General features: G+C 40.1%; 1 protein-coding gene across 3 annotated transcripts in view; it reads left to right on the top strand.

The window, feature by feature from the left end:
* Window positions 1-20,383: 20,383 nt before the first annotated feature.
* stat4 (signal transducer and activator of transcription 4) overlaps window positions 20,384-22,322 on the top strand; it is a 52,888-nt gene continuing 50,949 nt past the window's right edge. For all 3 annotated transcript variants that reach the window (XM_016991466.2, XM_016991465.2, XM_003217416.4), the window contains exon 1: window positions 20,384-20,824. The gene's annotated coding sequence lies outside the window, so the exon portion shown is untranslated. The remainder of the gene's footprint in view (window positions 20,825-22,322) is intronic.

Here is a 22,322-nt window from a genome sequence, read left to right as displayed (position 1 = left end):
CCTGCACTGGTTTCTGCCAGATTATTATTATTATTATTATTATTATTATTATTATTATTATTATTATTATTATTACATTTATTATTTCACTCTGATCTTATTATTATTATTATTATTACATGTATTATTTTACTCTATTATTATTAAAGGGATACATAAGCACATTTACATTGAAGAAGATGAGAATAATGATTTGATCAGAGTTGGACAGTCTTATCTTAAATTTGAGCTTTATGTAAATATTCAAACATATTTAACCTACTGATGCCTCAATTAATGTAATTTTATTGGTATCTATTTTTATTTCTGAAATTTAACACCCTCGGCTTATACTGGAGTCAATGTTTTCCCAGGTTTTTTGTGGTAAAATTAGGTGCCTCGGTTTATATTTGGGTCGGCTTATACTCGAGTATATACGGTAATAATAATTTATTACCCACCTCTTGTGGCTCAAGGTGAGGTACAACATGGTTAAAGCAGCAAGAGAAACAGATCACTTGGCTTATATTCGGGTCAGCTTATACTTGAGTATATACGGAATTTGGAGCCTGTAGCTGATTAACTTTCTCACTGTTATTGTTTGCAATGTCCTGAGTATGTTTGCCACCATCAGAAACTTTGGGCACTTCTACACAGCCATATAACATAGAATATCCACGCAGAAAGTCCACATTGCCATGTATTCAGTTCATAGCAGAGAATGTGGGATTTTATTCAGCTGTGTGGAAGGTCCCTCTATGTATCTTGAAGCTGCTGGAAATTGTGGGGGAACTGAAAATTCTCATAAAGTATTGCCTGCATTTGTGGGAAAGGGGCCGAAGAGCCAACCAGTGAGAAATTAATTTTTCTGAGCAGACAATTCATTCAGCACCATTGGGGTTAAATAGCTGCAGTTAATGTTCTTTACAGACAGTTGCCGGGTGGTTTTGGGAGTCCTGAACAGAGGCTCTTTAGAGTGATGTCAGAGTCTGTTTTCATTATAATATTTTTACAGGATATCCCAGTTGAGCTAGATAGCTTGTTTACAATGGAGTCTTGTCCAGGGACAGCTTAACACTATTATACAATACATAGAGCAGTACAAAGCCCTTACAGTACGAGCTACCATCATGCAGTAAATCATGTCAAAGCTTCATGTTACACCTGATTAACTAGGGGGCTCTAATGTTAGGAAATGACCCAAGAACATTGGCTTGGCTGTAGAGAAGGGTGCTGGCAAAATGAATATTGTCTGGTTGTCTGCTGCATGAGAGAAAGACACTGTGTTTCCAGCATTTACTTGAAATACAGTCTGAGGGTATATACATCACACTCACCTTAGCCTCTGGATCAAAGTGTGCTTTTCTGAGATGGAGAGGATTACATTCCAATTAGTCATTCATGGGATGAAGGTCAAGAGATCTTTACCTTCCTCCCCGATATCTCCCAAGGCAGGTGTGGGCAGAGTTTAGTCTTGGTGGATCATCATCTGATAAACTAGGCTATAGTCCCCAAAAGTGTAATCAGGTTTGTTTGGCAAGAACTCCTTTGGTGATTTATAGTGGCATAACTGGCATTGTACTAGAATAAGTACTTTTTCAGATGTTATTGTATACCTCCGAGCACAATGTTTTTCCTTGGCTGAGTAACAGTTCCTGTCCTGACCCAAATTGCCATTGACTGACCAAGGTGCATGCCAGGAGAGCTCCATTCTGTCAATGCCCAGCTGGCAGCTGTTGCCCTCTTCGGCCTCTAGTTTTGGACAAGACTTTTGCCCCGGCAGTGTTAAATGAGATCTTGAATGGGGGGGAGGGGTTTCTGGCAAAGGAAGAAATCCCTTTGGTAAACCTATGTTTGGATTCGTAATCGTGAAGCCAACAGCAAACTGAAGGTTACCTGGGAAGGCCAAGAGCTGGAACACTGTTCCCACCCTAAATATCTCGGCGTCACCTTAGACTGAATGCTAACATTTAGGAAACACTGTGTGAACACCAAGCACAACGTAGCTGCATGCAATAACATCCTGTGGAAACTTACTAATAGTTCATGGGGTGCAGATCCAAAATTAATAAGAACATCAGACCTGGACTTGTGTTACTCAACTGCTGAGTATGTCTGCCCCGTCTGACATAAATCTGCCCATGTGAAGCAGGTGAATATAGAACTGAATGAGACATGTAGAATAATCACAGGATGTCTTAAACCTACACTTGTTGATATATTTTATGTATTATGTATTTTATGTATGACATCTTTGTGTGCTGTTTTGTAAGCCACCCGAATCCTTATGGGAGATGGTGGTGGGGTATAAATTATTATTATTATTATTATTATTATTATTATTATTATTATTATTATTATTGATAGACTCTATAAGCTAGCTGACATTGCCAAGTGGTCCCTGGTCAAGTGGTCCCTGGTCATAAAAAGGGTTTTTGTTTTGTTTTGTTTGTGTGTGTGTGTGTCAGGAGCAACCTGAGTCGCTTCTGGTGTGAGAATTGTCCATCTGCAAGAACGTTGCCCAGGGGATGCCCGAATGTTTTGATGTTTTTACCATCCTTGTGGGAGGCTTCTTTCATGTCCCCGCATGGAGCTGGAGCTGATAGAGGGAGCTCATCCACGCTCTCTTCGGGTGGGATTCAAACCTGGCAGCCTTCAGGTCAGCAACCCAACCTTCAAGTTACAAGGCTTTAATCCTCTACACCACCGGAGGCTCCTATAAAAAGGTTGGGAACTACTGACATAGAAGAATCCTCCACCTTGTGCAATTGTGTAGCAGAACAAACAACTCAGCATCTATATGCTTGCCCACAATGCCCTGCCTCATGCACAGAGGAAGTACTGTTTAAAGCTACAGACAATGCAGTCACTGTTGTCCGTTTTGGGTCTAAAACTATCTAACAGCTTGTGATCCCTATATTTTATCAGTTTTAAACATATCTGTTTATGCAATGCTTTTTGACACAAAATAAATAAATAAATATAGCCTATATACAGCAGGATCAGTTCCCACAATTACATTTCTCCATGTCCAACAAAGTACTGGTATGTCCTCTCTAAACATTTTGCCTTCACTAGAAGCCCAAATCTCACCTAACAGAGTCATATGCAGTAGAATAGCATAAGAATAGAGAAACATGATTGCAGAAAAAAGTGCCCCTGAATACAAGCAATTCTTTATTCTATGACCCTTTCTTCACTGCCATATAAAAACCAGATTATCTGCTTTGAATTGGATTATATGGCAGTGTAAAGGAGGCCTGAGTCATAGCAATAGTTCGCCCAACCCAGTGTTGTCATCAATGAGTCTCTAGGTTTTAGACAGGAATTGTTCCTATCCCTGAACGGAGATCCCATGGGTTCATCATCAACTTCTGCCATGGTGCAATTCTGTGGGATCCTTGTATTTGCAGTTTAGGGAGGGATGCATAAAGAGGTCTTCTAATGTTCCAGCAAACCAAAATGCCAATATTCTATAGGATGCAACCAGGACATTTACATTATAAAATACTAGCTGTGCCCGGCCACGCGTTGCTGTGGCGAAGTATGGTGGTATGGGAAATAAAGTATTGAGGAATTGGTGGTAGTTAAGGTAAAGGGTAAAGGTTTTCCCCTGACATTAAGTCCAACTGTGCCTGTCCCCTGGGCTGAGTAGGTTGCTAGGAGACCAAGTGGGCAGAACTTAGGCTTGTAACTGGCAGCAATTGGATAAAACCTATTATTCCTCTCCCTGTAATTAGACTTTATTTTTCTTTTCTTTTTTGTTGTATCAACCTAGAGCCGTGGATGATGGGTTGTGTTGTCAAATTTCGAGGTTGGGGGGCCTGTAGTTTTGTTGTTTTGTCCGCTGCCCTGATGCCATCACTCTTTTATATATAGAGAAGTTATAATTTAAAGAGTAATTTAAAGTTAAAGAGACGGAAAAGTCTTGTTCTTCCTCCCCTCATATATTTTTTCTTCCCATTCAGGAACCCCTTTCTTGACTAAAATGTGGTGGAGCCAACTCAGAAGAGGGCAAAGAAATGCTTCCGAGAATGCAACCATGGTAGATAAAGGAATTATAGTGCTAGAATGGTGTAGTGTGAAAGGTCCCAGAGGCCCGATCTACACAACCATGTAATGCAGTTAATCTGCATTGAACTGCATCATATGAGTCCATATTGCCATGCAATGCAGTTAAACTACATTGTGAAATTGCAATATATGGCAATGTCGGTGAGCTCTTATGGCCTCATCATAAAGTCCTGGCAAAGTGCCCCGCTTCACCGGGTTTCTGGGGAGGAAAGAGGGAGGAGTGGGGTGAATCTGTCACCCTGCACACAGCTCCCTCTCCGTGACAGTTTCCCCATCATATGTGGAAAGTTTTGCCACTGCAAGGATGCCCCATGGTAGCTCTATGGGAGCCAGCACAACACGGGAGGCCTTCCGTGTTGCCGGGAAAGTTTCTGGCGATGCTTTCACCCCATTTGGGAGTGGTACTTCCACAGGAAGGTCCCTCACATCATCTGATGGGTATTGAAACCATCAGTTCTCCAAATGAAGTGGAAGCATCCTGCTGCTGCTGCTCAGTCGTTTAGTCGTTTCCGACTCTTCGTGACCTCATGGGCCAGTCCACGCCAGAGCTCCCTGTCGGCCGTCACCGCCCCCAGTTCCTTCAAGGTCAAGCCAGTCACTTCAAGGATACCGTCCATCCATCTTGCCCTTGGTCGGCCTCTCTTACTTTTTCCTTCCATTTCCCCCAGCATCGTGATCTTTTCCAAGCTTTCCTGTCTCCTCATTATGTGGCCAAAATACTTCAGCTTTGCCTCTAATATCCTTCCCTACAGTGAGCAGCCGGGCATTATTTTCTGGAGGATGGAATGGTTGGATCTTCTTGCTGTCCAAGGCACTCTCCGGATTTTCCTCCAGCACCAGAGTTCAAAAGCGTCGATCTTCCTTCGCTCAGCCTTCCTTATAGTCCAGCTCTCGCATCCATAGGTTACTATGGGGAATACTATTGCTTTCACTATGCGGACCTTCGTGGCCAGTGTGACATCTCTGCTCTTCACTATTTTGTCAGGGTTGGCCATTGCTCTCCTCCAAAGAAGTAAACGTCTTCTGATTTCCTGGCTGCAGTCTGCATCTGCAGTGATCTTCACGCCTAGAAATATAGAGTCTGTCACTGCCTCCACGTTTTCTCCTTCTATTTGCCAGTTATCAATAGGTGTAGTTGCCATGATCTTGGTTTTATTGATGTTTAACTGCAACCGAGCTTTTGCATTTTCTTCTTTCACCTTGGTGATAAGGCTTCTCAGCTCCTCATCGCTTTCGGCCATCAGAGTGGTATCATCTGCATACCTAAGGTTGTTAATGTTTCTTCCAGCAATTTTAACTCCGGCCTTGGATTCCTCAAGCCCCGCATGTCGCATGATGTGTTCTGCATACAAGTTGAATAGGGAGGGTGAAAGTATGCAGCCCTGCTGCACTCCTTTCCCAATCTTGAACCAGTCTGTTGTTCCGTGATCTGTTCTTACTGTGGCTACTTAGTCTTTATACAGCTTTCTCAGGAGACAGACAAGGTGACTTGGTATCTCCATGCCACCAAGAACATGCCATATTTTATTATGATCCACACAGTCGAAGGCTTTAGAATAGTCAATAAAGCAGAAGTAGATGTTTTTCTGAAACTCCCTGGCTTCCTCCATTATCCAGCGGATATTGGCAATTTGGTCTCTGTTTCCTCTGCCTTTTCTAAACCTAGGAAGCATCCTAGGACACTAAAATTACCCAGTCGGATAAGGTGGTGAGACTTCCACTACCATCCCATGTCAGCAGCACCTCTCAGCTGAAGGAAAAGGTCTGGTTCTGTTCTGTGTACATATGTCTTCATGCTGCTCATCAACGAAGGCATTTCATAGAGTTTTCTTAAACATGGATACGGTTTTATTGATTCCTTCCCCTGAAAAAGATCCAACACCTCCTGGTATTTGTTGGTGGTCTTCTGTCCAAATACTCACCAGGGCTGATCCTGCTTATCTTCCAAGATCATGTGGGATCTGGTGCCTTTGGGGTATTTAAGCCACTACTGTTGAGTCTTTTCTTCTCACATCTACTTGAGAAACATAGTTATTATTATGTTGCAAGTCACCCAAGGGATGTCTGATTTAGGCAACACATAAAATATCAAAGCAAAAAATAATAAAACATTATTGTTGTCACTACACTTGTATTTTAACTTCTAAGGATAAGGAGAAATGTTTGCAGTTTTTTTCTGCCTAATATGCCAAAATAACATATACCTATAACATAACATAACCTGCTAAGCACCACCCTTTCAAACTACTCTCAGAAGCAGACCAACAGTCAGCCTAGCTGAAGAACTTGGCAGATGCATTCCCTGCTGCTGGCTGCAATAATCCAGCAGCTGTATTTTGTAGAACTGACTACAAATTCTGAGAAATTTTCAAACACAATCCCATCTAGAGTTCAATATGCTCCATTTACAGCAGAATGCCATAACAGAAGTTGAAAGAGCTTCGTTAACACAGATCAGAAGTTGGATAGGCACAAAGAAAATTCAATGAGAGACCTGAAGTGAGGCCTCTTCAACACTGTAAATGTATTCAGTCTGTTGTCCGAGGACTTCACATATACTATCTTCCCTTACTCTCTACCCTGTACTTACTACTGTGGCCAAGATTTAATTGATTTTTCTACTGTTTCTACTGTTTCCATCAACATCAATTAGGATGTTGGGCTTGCAGAAAAGAGCTAGCTAGTATAAAATTGGGCAAAGCCTTCTACATCTGCAAAGACACAATGTGTATATGCATTGGAATGATATCAACCCATCACAATAGACATAGGAAACATATTGCTGCCATTGCCAATGTTGTGTGCCTTTAAGTCCATTTTGACTTATGGTGTCCTTAAAGTCAATTTATCATGACATTTTCTTAGCAAGATTTCTTAAATTTGCCATTGACTTCTTCTGAGAGTGAATTGCCACGGAATTGGGTTTCCATGGCCTCCAGAGTTTGTTCAATGGTCAAATCACAGCATCATCCTGGAATTCTTTACACTGGTTGCCTGAATCACCACATATTGTGGCAAATCCAGTGACCACATTGATATGGACACTGATATGGACACATTTGATATGGACACTGTACTCCTACTGATGCAGCCTAGAATCATATAGGGGGTTTTTTTGCTACCATATTTATTTATTTATTTACTACATTTATATGCCGCCCTTCTCACCCCAAAGGGGACTCAGAGCGGCTTACATATTACATTCACATATAATACATTATATTATTAACATAGTACAATACTAGCATTAAATTACTATATTGTACTATATCATTACATTGTAATATTATTAGTAATATTATATTTAATATATAATATATAATTAATATTATTAAATTGTATTATTATCAGTATTATATCATAATACATTATAATATTATCAATATTATATGTATATACAATATATTATATTATTATATATCATTATAAATTAAGTTGTATAATATCACATGATTGGCTCATGTTCATCTTGTTGTCTACTACATTTAGTACAAAGCAAATTCTGCACCCAGGAAAATCTAAGTCTTTAACCACAGTAAATCATGTAGAGTTGACAAGAGAGTTGTAGAGTTGAACCCCATGCTCCACATCGTCCGGCTTACCGACAGGGTGATCTCGGAGGAGAAAGGGTGACCATCTGGCTTCCCCCCATTGTTCAAGTCAACATGGGAAACCTCTTGTGTTGTGCATAATCCACTTCACTGCCCCTTTAAACACGTAGCCCTGCTGGAAGTAGTAGTGTGTAGTGTAATAGAAACCATTGGGCTCCATGCTTAAAGCGGCAGTGAAGTGGAGCATGCCGCCAATTCTTCCCCCATCTGATGAGATTGTAGGAAACTTAAATTTTAAATGTTCTGTACATTGCACATTCTCTTTTGGAAGTACAGGATATTTTCTTACAGATGAATTCCTAAACACAGTCCCCTTTAAATATCTCTGTTTTCACCAAGATATAATCTTGGATAAAGGAATTAAACTGCAGAACAATTGGTGGAATTAAACTTGACTTTTTTCTTTCCCACCCAAAGATCACAGCATGTTTTTGTCTGGAATGAGTTGCTAGTGATCTAAAATGAGGCACTACAAAGGCTAAAAAGCTAAGAACAAAAGTCGCCCAGTACTCAAAGAGTCAGTAAGGAGTTTGCTACAGCAATTCAGATCAAAACTACAAATGGACTGAGATACAGCACTTAATCCGATCAATAGGAAGCAGTCATGAAATGACAGGTATAGAAACTGATAAATATAGGGTACATCTAAGGAAAACAGGAAAAAATCTTAAAGGACTTCACTTCATATTAGCAAATCAAGGCCAAGGACTTCAATAACAGAAGTCGCAGAATACAGGTGAACAATAACTCCCAGAGTTAAAGGTCAATCACCCCCAAAGTCCACCAGTGTTCGCAGTTGGCCATGTTGAATTTGTGTGCCAAGTTTGGTCCAGATTCATCATCAAATGGTTCAATGTTATTTTAGTACAGGTGAACTATAACTCCTGGATGTCAAGGTCAATCACCCCCAAATCCCACCCATATGCAAATGAGGCCATGTTGGATTGGTGGGGTTCAGAGTGCTCTTAGATTGCGGGTGAACTAAACATACCAGTCCCTACCACTCCTAGAAATCATGGTGAATTCTCCTCAAACTTCTGGAGTATGTTCAGTTGCTAATCAATTCCTCTGTTTGCTGAGTGCCATAGGAAAGGTTAGGGAAGGGTTAAGAGAGAGGCAGTGGTGGGATCATGCAAATGGAGAGAGAAAGGAACACTGGGATGTGCTCACTGTAACCTGCAATGTCCTGGGAGGGAGTGACGGTGGCTCCTCAGCACTGGGAACTATAGCCTGTTTGTGGAGGCCGGAGGTTGTCTGTGTGAACGGACATCTGTGCCACATACACACATACAGATTTTCACTTTTATTATGTGTATTTGTTTATTTATTATGTGTATGTGTATAGATATAGATATAGATATAGTGTATGTGTGTATTTTCTTAAAATTTCAGGTCATTGATCGTTAAATGGACTGTTCACCCAGTCATTGAATCAAATAGAAAAGAGACTTCATTATCACCCCTTTTACATTGCCATATAATCCAGATTATCAAAGCACAAAATCCAAATTATCTCTTTTGAACTGGATTATGTGAGTCCACACTGCCACATAATTGAGTTCAAAGCAGATAATCTGGATTTTATATGGCACTGTAGAAGGGGCCTACATCTCAGGCCCCTTCCACACAGCTGTATCAAATCCACATTGAACTGGATTATATGGCAGTGTGGACTCAGATAACCCAGTTCAAAGCAGATATTGTGGATTATCTGCCTTGATATTCTGGATTATATGGCTGTGTGAAAGGGAAATCTTGTGCTCCCGGTTTAAAAACTTGGAATATTAAGTTTCTTTGTGAACACCAGCAAATGTAAAAAAATATGTACTTTTTAGGAATGAGATGTTAAGTGCTGATGACCTCAATAAGATGGAAAAATGCCAGATCTAGTTTACAGGGTGCCATTCCAGTGCCTATGTTAGTTTGTACAAAACAGACATATTGGAAAATTAAAGACAGGGAAAGCAGATCTGCCCCAGTTTTCACACATATCAGAACAAGAGCCCAAATCTCCAAGCACGCAACAGTTTTCACACAATCAAAATAAAGTGTCTAGGAAAGCAAAGTTATACCCAATTTTAATAATCAAAATTGACCATAATTCAGGGTAGCTCAACAAACCAAACAGTGATATTACCAACCTGAACTCTGTAACACTTTGGCATGCAAATAGTAGCCTCTTTCCAAATATAGATGAAATCATTTTCTCACTAATGAATGAGGCCTTTGAAGATCCTTGCGTCACTCAAAAACAAGTGATAACAGGTGTTTTTCCCATTACATTATCCTAAAGTAGCTTCTAGAAAATTACAAAATAGAAAGTTACAGGAAGACACAAAAGTAAGAAATTATTTGCTTTCATGCACCTTCAACCTTGTGCTTGGGCAAACTACATTAGATTCCACTGACAAATGTACTCAATGTATTGAATGGCATTCCAAAGGTCTCCATTGCATGCATAGCTCCCTATCCCTCTGGAAAGGTTCAAGCCTAAAACTGAAGGATGTGAGGGTCTCATGGCAGCAGAAAATGCAAGTGGGGTTATTGTATGTTTTCTGGGCTGTATGGCCATGTTCTAGAAGTATTCTCTCCTGACGTTTCGCCCACATCTATGGCAGGCATCCATAGATGTGGGCGAAACATCAGGAGAGAATACTTCTAGAACATGGCCATACAGCCCAGAAAACATACAACAACCCTGTGATCCCGGCCATGAAAGCCTTTGACAACACAATGCAAGTGGGTTTCTTCACAAGAACTCTATTGCACAATGAAAAAGATCTGGGTTGCTGTGAGTTTTTCAGGTTGTATGGCCATCTTCCAGAAGCATTCTCTCCTGACGTTTCATCTACATCTGTGGCAGGCATCCTCAGAGGTTGCAAGGTTTGTTGGAAACTAGGCAAGTGAGGTTTATATATCTGAAGAAGGTTCAGGATGGGAGAAAGAACTCTGTCTGTTTGACAGTGATTCTGGCCATGAAAGCCTTCAACAACACATCAGTCAGATCATTTGCCAGCTTTTAAATTTAAATTACATACCATCAAAAACCAAATATTTGATGTATACAGCCAGTTGACAAGGCATAGCAAAAGGCTGGGCAGGTGGTTGCATGTAAAAAAGATTTTAAATCTCCATTACAGGTTCCAAGATGGTTTACACCAGGTCTTTTTCGGCTTTCTGCTGGTGCAATATTTGTGGCCATTGGTTACATTGATTCTTTGTTTTCTAGAAACTTGCCAAGGACTGGTAGTCAATCGTTTGCATACCTGGCAGGCCAGTATTTTAAGGAATACTGAAATAGGAGCCCCGTTGGAGAAGTGCGTTAAAGCGCTGAGCTGCTGAACTTGCAGACCGAAAGGTGCCAGGTTCAAATCCTGGGAGCGGCTTGAGCACCCTCTGTTAGCTCCAGCTCCTACCAACCTAGCAGTTCAAAACATGCAAATGTGAGTAGATTAATAGGTACTGCTCCGGCAGGAAGGTAACGGCGCTCAATGCAATCATGCCAGCCACATGACCTTGGAGGTGTCTATGGACAACGCCGGCTCTTCGGCTTAGAAATGGAGATGAGCACCAACCCCCAGAATCAGACATGACTGGACTTAACGTCAGGGGAAACCTTTACCTTTTTAAACTTGGAAATGCATGATAAAACTATCAAAATTTTAAAAAGCAACACATTGGTTTAGTCATCAATCAAAATGGAGACAGTAGTCAAGAAATCGGAAGAACACTACTAACTTGAAAAGGCAGTTACGAAGGCAATAATAATAATAATCATCATCATCATCATCATTTAATTACTTATTAATCGCCCTCCATCCACGATGCTCTAGGCGATTTACAAGATAAAATTGTAAAGGATAAAAATACATACATACAAATATTGATAAAAATTAAAATAGATTAAAAGTTCTAGTAAAGAGCCATAATAATAACAACAACAACTGGAATCTGCACGCATCATCCGAAAATACATCACACAGTCCTAGACACTTGGGAAGTGTTCGACTTATGATTTTGTGATATGAAATCCAGCATATCTATCTTGTTTGCTGCGTCATAATAAAATAATAATAATAATAATAATAATAATAATAATAATAATAATAATTTTATTATTATATCCTGCCACCATCTCCCAAGCAGGACTTGGGGCAGCTTACATATGGGACAATCTCCATAGACACAATACAAATGACCCATCAAAGTAAAAACATAAATCAAATAAAAACAGTACAAAATAACAAAACAGTTTCAATAAAGTATCAGAATATCAAACAAAATATCAAATATCAATACACAATACTCAATGAAATGAAATGCTGTAGTACAATGCGCATGATCAGGATATACAAGGGCCAGGCAAAGGCATGGGGTAGTGCAAGCAGCATAGATAGGGCCAGGTATAAAATAATATAAAATAGCAGCTTAATCTTGTGGAACCTAGGGACTGGACATTTGTGACTAGGGACTAGGCGTTGTCAAAATCAAGCTGAAACAACCAGGTTTTCAGGTCCTTAGACAGGTGGTCAATGTTGGGACTTGTCTAAGATCCTTTCTAGATAAGATCCTCAAGTGCAAAGCAGCATCAAAATCAAGATCATTCATGTCATAGTAGTTCCATGTGCATTTGCAAAAGCTGGAAAATAAATCATAGAATGATATATAACATTGACAAGAAGTGAATCAGTTGGTTTGAAATCAAGTGCTAGAGGAGACTTCGGCCTCTTCTATACTGCCATATAAAATCCAGATTATCTGCTTTGAACTGGATTATATGGCAGTGTAGACTCATATCAGTTCAAAGCAGATAATGTAGATTATCTGCTTTGCTCATCTAGATTATATAGCAGTGTAGAAGGGGCTTTCTGTAGATGTCACAGACTGCCAAAAAGACAAATAAATGGTCTTAGTGCCAGTCAAGCCTGAACTCTTTCTAGACTTCCAAGAAACTCCCATCACATTTGCATGGATGTATATTACACAAGGCCTATGAAAGTGTTACAACATTAATTTAAGTGGCGAGTGTGACCTCAGATTCTTTTCTTCTGTTGGGTTTCAGCTACTTTCTCACAACATAATAAACAATAATTCTGGCAACAGATGAGACAATATTTTTATAGCTATTTTTCTACTACATATGCTTCAATAGGAGGATTGCCTCTGGCAGTATTTTTTTTCTCCACATTATCAGGTGTCATGAGCCCTCTGCTGGCAATTTGTTTTATAGCTAGCTAGGTGGATTTGGACACATTTGTGTATGATATTATGCACAATAAAGTCCTTTTGTACCCTAAGGCAAATCTATATCATAAGCAATCTGTCTTGCTCCCTGCCTAGGCAAGAATATCTATGCACGGTGCACAGATTAATATACAAAACAAATGCAGAAGTAAAAATATTCCAGCACATATAAAATGCAATGGGCTGTTCATTGCCTTACCTTTTACTGTACATATTTTAACTATTAGAAAACTTGGTGTCCTATAGCAGAATAACTTTGTCATGGATTCTGAATTATAAGTTTTTAATCTGAGGCATTTGATTAGTGATAACTTTGCTCACCGTGTATATGATATATTTTAAATTATTTCTGCTGCATTGTCGAAGGCTTTCATGGCTGGAATCACTGGGTTGCTGTGAGTTTTTCAGGCTGTATGGCCATGTTCCAGATGTTTTCTCTCCTGACGTTTTGCCCACATCTGAGGCAGGCATTCTCAGAAGTTGTGAAGTAACACAAGGTAACACATCCTCACAACCTCTGAGGATGCCTGTCACAGATGTGGGCAAAACGTCAGGAGAGAAAACTTCTGGAACATGGCCATACAGCCTGAAAGACTCACAGCAACCCATTTCTATTGTTGTTGGTGGTGGTGGTGGTGATGATGATGATGATGATGATGATGATGATGATGATGATGGTTCAATTAAAAAGCCACAATAGTAACCTAAGTTAGTAATAAGTATATGCAAGATGACTAAACTGAGGCTGTCATATTTTGGCCATAACACAAGGAGACGTGACTCACGAGAAAATGCTTGGTGAAATGGAAGGCAGAGTAGGAAAAGAGGAATGTTGCATTATGGATGGACTGGTTCAATTAAGGAAGCCACAGCCCTGAGTTTGCAAAACTTGAGCAGAGCTGTTGATGGAAAGATGACTTGGAGGTCTCTCATTCATAGAGTCTTCATAAACCAAAGTTGATTTGACAGCATAACAGTAACAAATCTGTATATTGTAAACAACAGAAGCTGGAATAAATAGTGAGGAGCTGATGTTTGTCATTACTTTCTAATCACGTGCACCTATGGGAATGGGGTGCAGAAACAAATGGTGACTGCCTTGTGATTCTAAACTTACTGTATATAACTTATCGTATAAGCCAACCCGAATATAAGCCGAAGCACCTAATTTTAGCATAAAAACTTGGAAAACTTATTGACTCGAGTATAAGACAAGGGTGGGAAATGCAGCAGCTATGGGTCGAATTCAAAAATAAAAATAGATATCAATAAAATTGCATTAGTAGGTTAAATATCTTAGAATATTTATATAAAACTGTAATTTAAGATAATAATAAGACTTTAATAAGGTAAGACTGTCCAACTCTGAATACCTATATACTCAAGTATAAGCCGACCTGAATAAAAGCCAGCCAGGACCCTCACTCGAGTATAAGCCGAGGGGAGCTTCTTTTTTTTAATACTTTTAATTAAGATTTCTTTTATAATACAATAATAATATAATAGTAATAAAGAAGAAAAGGGAAAAGAAAAAAGGATAGAAGAAAAGAGAAAAAGAAAGGTTAATATACAGATATGAAAAAGGGACATAAATAGAACAGATTTAAGACTGCAAGTTAGAGTATCTATTTTACTATGTGTATTACCTACACTAAATTGTGTATATTCTTGAAAAAATTAATTTTTTGTTATTATTGTTATAGTTACTTAATTGCAGTATATAGAAGAATATATTTATATAGAGCGCATAGGCGAAGAAGAAATGGAAATATAAACATAGGTTAAAATTATCAGGATAGAGAAACAATGAATTGGTTGAAAAATGAAAAAATAGAAAAATGATTGGTTGTTTTGACTTCCTGGTATCTTGCAGAGGTCTGTTCCTTTTCTATTTTTCTGTTCTATTCTTGTTCTTTTCTCCCTTTCTTCTTCCTTCCCCTTTGTTTTTGTACATAGTTTTGTTTTTACAAATAGTTCTTATCATATCATTATTTTTTTATTCTTTAACATGAGATATTCATTTACTTGTTTCCAGTTGGTTTCCTTTATTTTCATTCATTTATTCTTAGTCATGAGAAAGGTAAGCCTATCCATATTTCTAATTTCTAAGATTTTTTGTAATCATCAGGTATATCTTGATTTTTCCATAACTTAGCATAACACAGTCTTGTGGCTGTGGTCAGTAAGAATAACAATTTGTCTGTATTTTTTTCCATCTTTATTTCATGTATTCTTAGTAGAAATGTTTCCGATTTCCATGGTATAGCAATTTTTAGAATCTTCTGAAGCTCCTTATATATTGTTTTCCAGAATTTTTTCACCTTTTCACATGTCCACCATATGTGGAAATATGTTCATTGTCTCTGCTTGCATTTCCAGCAGCTTGTGTTGGTATTCTTGTAACATTTTCCCAGTTTTTTGGTGTCATATACCATCTGTATGTAGATTTAATCCAATCTTCTGAAGGGCTGAAAGACTAGGCTTATACTCGAGTATATACAGTACTTTATATACAAGTACTTTATATATACACACACACACAAAGCTAGTTGGGAAGAGGTTTACAGTTATTTCAAAGGAAATAGTCTCTTGAAGAATCCAGATATCAAACTTAGATTCTCTGCACTGTTTTGGAAGATAGCTGAATTATTATTGTTGTTGTGTACCTTCAAATTGTTTCCATCTTATGGTTAATTTATCATGCAGTTTTCTTGGTAAGATTTGTTCAGAGTGAGTCTGCCATTGTCTTCTTCTGAAGGGAGGGAGGTTGAAGGAGTTAAACCATCTATAGATCAGCATTTCATCCCCCCCCCCCTTTTTCCTACCAGTTTCACCTTATGGAAGCATAGGTAAGCAATCAGAAAGAAAGGAAAACAAAGGCTACTAATTAAGTAAATATACAAATGTATGATTGTGTCCAAGAAAACCTCACACATATCCGTTGCTGGTGTGGTCATGCCACCAGACATAAACTGATGAGGAGAACACATGTAAACAGTAAAGCACACTGGCATCACATGTGGCTTTCCAAACTTATTTCAGTTTGGATTAAAACAAGTGTGTGTGGCAGTAAAGTAATTGCCTAGTTTCCAACAGACCTCACAACCTCTGAGGATGCCTACCATAGATGCAGGCAAAAGGTCAGGAAAGAATGCTTCTGGAACATGGCCATACAGTCTGGAAAACTCACAACAACCCAAAGATTCTGGCCATGAAAACCTTCAACAACACTGGGATAAAGCCCTCATGTAGATGCAGCCTGGAAAAACTATGAAGTTCATGGTTTGCCATAAATCGACAGGCAACTTGACAGCACATGCACATGCAAATGTTGGTACAGTAGAGTCTCACTTATCCAAGCCTCGCTTATCCAAGCTTCTGGATTATTCAAGCCATTTTTGTACTCAATGTTTTCAATATATCGTGATATTTTGGTGCTAAATTCGTAAATACAGTAATTACAACATAACATTACTGCGTATTGAACTACTTTTTCTGTCAAATTTGTTGTATAACATGATGTTTTGGTACTAAATTTGTCAAAATCACAACCTAATTTGATGTTTAATAGGTTTTTCCTTAATCCCTCCTTATTATCCAAGATATTCGCTTATCCAAGCTTCTGCCGGCCCATTTAGCTTGGATAAGCGAGGCTCTACTGTACTTGTTATTAAAAGTAGGTACTGCAACAGATGAAAATAAGCACTCAGCAATCTTGTGTGTGTGTGTGTGTGTGTGAAATCATACCTCAGTGTAAAGCATTTCCTAGGCATATGTTTTTCTTGAAACCTCTACCTATTTGTCCCCGGAAGTGCAGAATGACTGGTAGCACTCATCAGTTTACTAAGAAACCACTGGTGAGTAATGGTTTGGGAATCTACCTGGTGGTATCATCATTCAGTTCCCCCACTTTCTAACCAAAATGTCATAGGGAAATTCAGAAACATCTGTAACGCAAGCCTTCAACGTACGTGTGTGTGTGTGTGTGTGTGTGTGAAACCAACAAGGAAAGGAGGTTTGTTTCCTGCTGCCCTGGAAACTAGGACTCTGAGTAATGGGTTCAAATTACAAGAAAAGAGATTCCAGCTGAAAATTGGGAAGCACTTCCTGACTCTAAGAATTGTACAGCAGTGGAACTCTCTGCCTCGGAGTGTGGTGGAAGCTCCTTCCTTGGAGGCTTTTAAACAGGGGCAGGATGGCCATCTGTCGGGGGTGCTTTTCCTGCATGGTGGGGGGTTGGACTAGATGGCCCATGCAGTCTCTTCCAACTCTTATTATAAGAGCTGTTCAGCAGTGGAAAAAAATAAATACTGTTGTGGTAATCTCTGAGTGGTTAGACTCAATTTAACCCTCTCTGGGGGAGATTCCACCAAAAATCAGCAGAGTAGCAAAAGGAAAGCTTTCAAAAGCAACAGTTACTTACACTGGGCGAACAAGAGAAGCCTTTATCTATTTAGAATTGCAATGGCTGCAGAGTCTCAATAAAAGTTCAAAAAGTATTTATTCAGGTAAAAAGAACTCCATTGTAGATAGAAAGGCTTGGAAGTTGTCTAGTCTACTCTAGACTGGTTTCTAAGGAAAAATAAGAAAGGAAAAATAACAAACATCTAAATAGTTACATCTTGCCAGGAGAGATGGTGAGATGCTTCTTGTTAGATGGAAGAACAAAGGGAGAAGAGAGAACTAAATGGTTCCAACCTCATGGTCCAGTTTATTGGGGCCATAAAAGACATTCTGACCAATGAGAAGTTAGTGTCCCTGGAGATTCACATTTCTACTAACTTCAAAGTAAAGGATGTAAACAGGATAGACTGAAACACAGTAAAGCCTGTCTAGGCATGCTTTGGAAACAGCGAAAGGATTCCCTCAATCTAACTCTATCATCTATTTAACTACATCTAGACTTGAGCAGTCCATGATGATTCCCAACAAATATGAACCAAAAGAAAAAAGTGAGCAATTCATTAGCTCATCAATATGCTTTTGACAGGAGCCCAAGGCGGCACAATGGGTTTAACCGCTGAGCTGCTGAATTTGCTGACGGAAAGGTCAGAGGTTCAAATCCAGGGGCGGGAGGAGCTCCTGCTGTTAGCCCTAGCTTCTGCCAACCTAGCAGTTCAAAAACATACAAATGTGAGTAGATCAATAGGTACCGCTCCGGTGGGAAGGTAAGGACGCTCCATGCAGTCATGCTGGCCACATGAACTTGGAGGTGTCTACAGACAACCAGTTCTTTGGCTTAGAAATGGAGATGAACACCAACCCCCAGAGTCGGACACGACTAGACTTAATATCAGGGGGAAACCTTTACCTTTACCTATGGATCTGGAGTAAAGTAATGGCTTGAGTGTTGGACCAGGACTCTGAAAGAGCAGGGTTCAGCCATGGGAAGTTTGGGCAAGTCGCTTTGCTCTCAGTCTCAGAGGAAACTGGGCAATTCATTATTTATGTATTTATTTACAGTATTTATATTCCGCCCTTCTCACCCCGAAGGGGATTCAGGGCAGATCACATTACACATACAATAGTCTCGCTTATCCAACATAACAGGCCGGCAGAATGCTGGATAAGCGAATATGTTGGATAATAAGGAGAGATGAAGGAAAAGCCTATTAAACATTAAATTAGGTTATGATTTTTACAAATTAAGCACCAAAACATTATGTTATACAACAAATTTGACAGAAAAGGTAGTTCAATACACAGAAATGCTATGTTGTAATTACTGCATTTACGAATTTAGCACCAAAATATCACGTTGTATTGAAAACATTGACTACAAAAACCGGACCGGGCTGTGGTGCAGGCTGGAAAGCAAGCCAGCTGCAACAAATCAACAAATCACTCTGACCAAGAGGTCATGAGTTCAAGGCCAGCCCGGTGCCTGCGTTTTGTCTCTGTCTCTGTTCTATGCCATGGCATTGAATGTTTGCCTTTATGTGTGCAATGTGATCCGCCCTGAGTCCCCTTCGGGGTGAGAAGGGCGGAATATAAATGCTGTAAATAATACAGTAGAGTCTCACTTATCCAACATAAACGGGCCGGCAGAATGTTGGATAAGCGAATATGTTGGATAATAAGGAGAGATGAAGGAAAAGCCTATTAAACATTAAATTAGGTTATGATTATACAAATTAAGCACCAAACATTATGTTATACAACAAATTTGACAGAAAAAGGAGTTCAATACACAGTAATGCTATGTTGTAACTACTGTATTTACGAATTTAGCACCAAAGTATCACGTACTAGCTGTGCCTGGCCACGTGTTGCTGTGGCTAGGACTTAATTTTTCTTTTCTTTTTGTTGTATGAACATAGAGGCGTGGATGACAGGTTGTGCTGTCAATTTTCGAGGTTGTGGGGTGTTTAGTTGTTTTGTCTGGTGCCATGATTCCATTACCCTTTTATATATATATAGACTAGCTGTGCCCTGCCACGCGTTGCTGTGGCCTATTGAAATTGCACTGAATAGCTCCGGTTTTTGGGGTTTTTTAGGCCCTGTGGAGGTTCGTGACATGATATTTTGTGGTTTCAACCTCGAGGCGTGGATGATGGATTGTGTTGTGAAATTTCGAGGTTGGGGGGTGTTTAGTTTTGTTGTTTTGCTCGGTGCCAGGATTCCATCACTCTTATATATATAGACTAGCTGTGCCCGGCCACGCGTTGCTGTGGCAAAGTGGTGGTGGTATTGGTTAAAAATGGTTGTGTAATTTTTATTTGACGTTATTTGCATTTTTTATTAATTTTATTGTAAGTTATCTTTTTATTTATTATATTTTATTATTTTCTTGTATTATTTTTAGTTATTTTCTGTTATAGTATTTTATTGTATTAATATTTTATTGTAAGTTATCTTTTTATTTATTATATTTTATTATTTTTTTGTATTATTTGTAGTTATTTTCTGTTATTATAGTATTTTATTGTATTAATCTTTTAGTGTTTTTAATTATTTTTTAGTGTTTTTTATTATTTTTTATTGGGTTGCTAGGAGACCAAGTTGGAGGAGCTTAGCCTTCTAACTGGCAGCAATTGGATAAAAGCAATTATTCCTCTCCCTCTAATTAGGACTTTATTTTTCTTTTCTTTTTGTTGTATCAACCTAGAGGCGTGGATGATGGGTTGTGTTGTCAAATTTTGAGGTTGGGGGGCCTGTAGTTTTGTTGTTTTGTGGGTCACCGTGATGCCATCACTCTTTTATATATATAGATTGAAAACACTGACTACAAAAATGCGTTGGATAATTCAGAACATTCGATAAGCGAGTGTTGGATAAGTGAGACTCTACTGTATAAGGCAAACATTCAATGCCTTAACATAGAACAAAGACAGAGACAAATGCAGGCTCCGAGCTGGCCTCGAACTCATGACCTCTTGGTCAGAGTGATTTGTTGCAGCTGGCTGCAGCTGGCTGCTCATCAGCCTGCGCCACAGCCCGGGCCTTGCTACATTCGCATTAGCCCACTATTATGACTGCAGAAAGTGGCCTTTGAGTGGTAGCTTGAGGACTCTTAAAGGCCAGGGTCCTCCACATCCTGACTCAGCCCTGGAAGCCTTGGGCAGGGCAACAAGCGACAAGGGCAGGCGTGGGAGAGCAGGCTCGGAGGCAATGGAGAGGCGCAAGAGCGGTGGCCTCGGAAGCCGCAGCCGCGGAGCTGAGCCTGAGAGCCCGCCAGGCAGGGACGTCCCCTCCTCGGCCCCTGACGCACAGGAAAGCCTTCCCCGCCCGGCGCCGCGAGTGGAAGCCCAAGCGGAGCGGCTCGGTTTCCGTCTGCCTCGGCGAAGGAGAAGCAGCAGCAGCCTTGGCCCTCCGTAGGGCAGAGGCCAATCGGGGTCCGCAACTGCCTCTTGTTCTGCTCCCTCGGCTGGCTTTGGCTTGGACTCGTCTTCGCAGGGAAGAAGCTTCGCTCCAAGGTGCGCAAATGGGTTTGGGCTGCCGCTCCTTGGCCAGTGGCTGGGTCTGCACATAGTGCTTTCCAAAGGGGTCCCGTCTCCAACCATTGTAACACCATTGTTGTTCCTGCGTGATCCATGTCCTTTCCTAATTGACTCTATCAGCAAAAGCATGGGGAGAAAGTGTATTAAACTGCCCAAACTTGGTTTTTGCGGGACATCTTGGGAGCTGTAGTTTTACTAGGTCTCTAGCCTTCTCTGGGGCCCCTGGTGGTGGCACAGTGTGTTAAAGCGCTGAGCTGCCGAACTTGCTGACCGAAAGGTCCCAGGTTCAAATCCCGGTAGCGGAATGAGTGCCCGCTGTTAGCCCCAGCTCCTGCCAACCTACCCTGTTTCCCCTAAAATAAGACATCCCCAGAAAATAAGACCTAGTAGAGGTTTTGCTGAATTGCTAAATATAAGGCCTCCCCCGAAAGTAAGACCTAGCAAAGTTTTTGTTTGGAAGCATTCCCACTGAACAGAACACCAGAGAGTGCAGGATCGGTAAATGTACGTACCATAGAGTGTTGTACATGGAAATATTGGTAGTAACAAGAAATTCTTGATAGGATTCACAGTTTGTCTGGTTATGCTGGTTTGTGATAACAGCTACTGTATAGTATATAATAAATGTTCATTTTTTTGTTCAACAATAAATGTGAATTCTTCATGGAAAAATAAGACATCCCCTGTAAATAAGACCTAGCGCATCTTTGGGTGCAAAAATTAATATAAGACACTGTCTTATTTTTGGGGAAACACAGTAGCAGTTCGAAAACATGCAAATGTGAGTAGATCAATAAGTACCACTCCGGCGGGAAGGTAACGGGGCTCCATGCAGTCATGCCGGCCACATGACCTTGGAGGTGTCTACGGACAACGCTGGCTCTTTGGCTTAGAAATGGAGATGAGCACCAACCCCCAGAGTCGGTCACGACTGGACTTAATGTCAGGGGAAAACCTTTACCTTTTTACCTAGCCTTCTCTGCTGATTCTGAGTGCTGACACCTCACCAAACTACAACTCTCACGACTCCATTGAACTGAGCCAGGGCACTTCCAGTGGTGCCAAACTGCACTGATTCTATGTGTTGTCAAAAGACCTTATCACACTAGCGCTTGGATCCACTTTAAATCCACTTTAAATCCTCTTTCGGGAGGGGGCTTTAAACAGCTCAGCCAGACAGGTCCTGGGCCTCACCAAACTACAAATCCCAGAATTCTTCAAGAGGCAGAAACCAGATTTAAAGTGGATTCATGCTCTAGTGTGATGAGGCCCCATGAGTTGTCAAAAACTTTCATGGCCGGAATCACTAGGCTGCTGTGAGTTTTCCAGGCTGTATGTCCATGTTCCAGAAGCATTCTCTCCTGACGTTTCGCCCACATCTATGGCAGGAATCGTCAGAACTACTTCGTGGTTCACTTTTGCGGATTCGCTGTTTTGTAATTTTTCAATAAACTCTAAAAGAATATTATAAATC

The sequence above is a fragment of the Anolis carolinensis genome, chromosome 1 (genome assembly GCF_035594765.1).
Source record: "Anolis carolinensis isolate JA03-04 chromosome 1, rAnoCar3.1.pri, whole genome shotgun sequence".
Taxonomy (NCBI): Eukaryota; Metazoa; Chordata; class Lepidosauria; order Squamata; family Dactyloidae; genus Anolis; species Anolis carolinensis.
The sequence above is the reverse complement of the archived record's forward strand: the minus strand, read 5'-3'. Positions and strand labels throughout refer to the sequence as shown.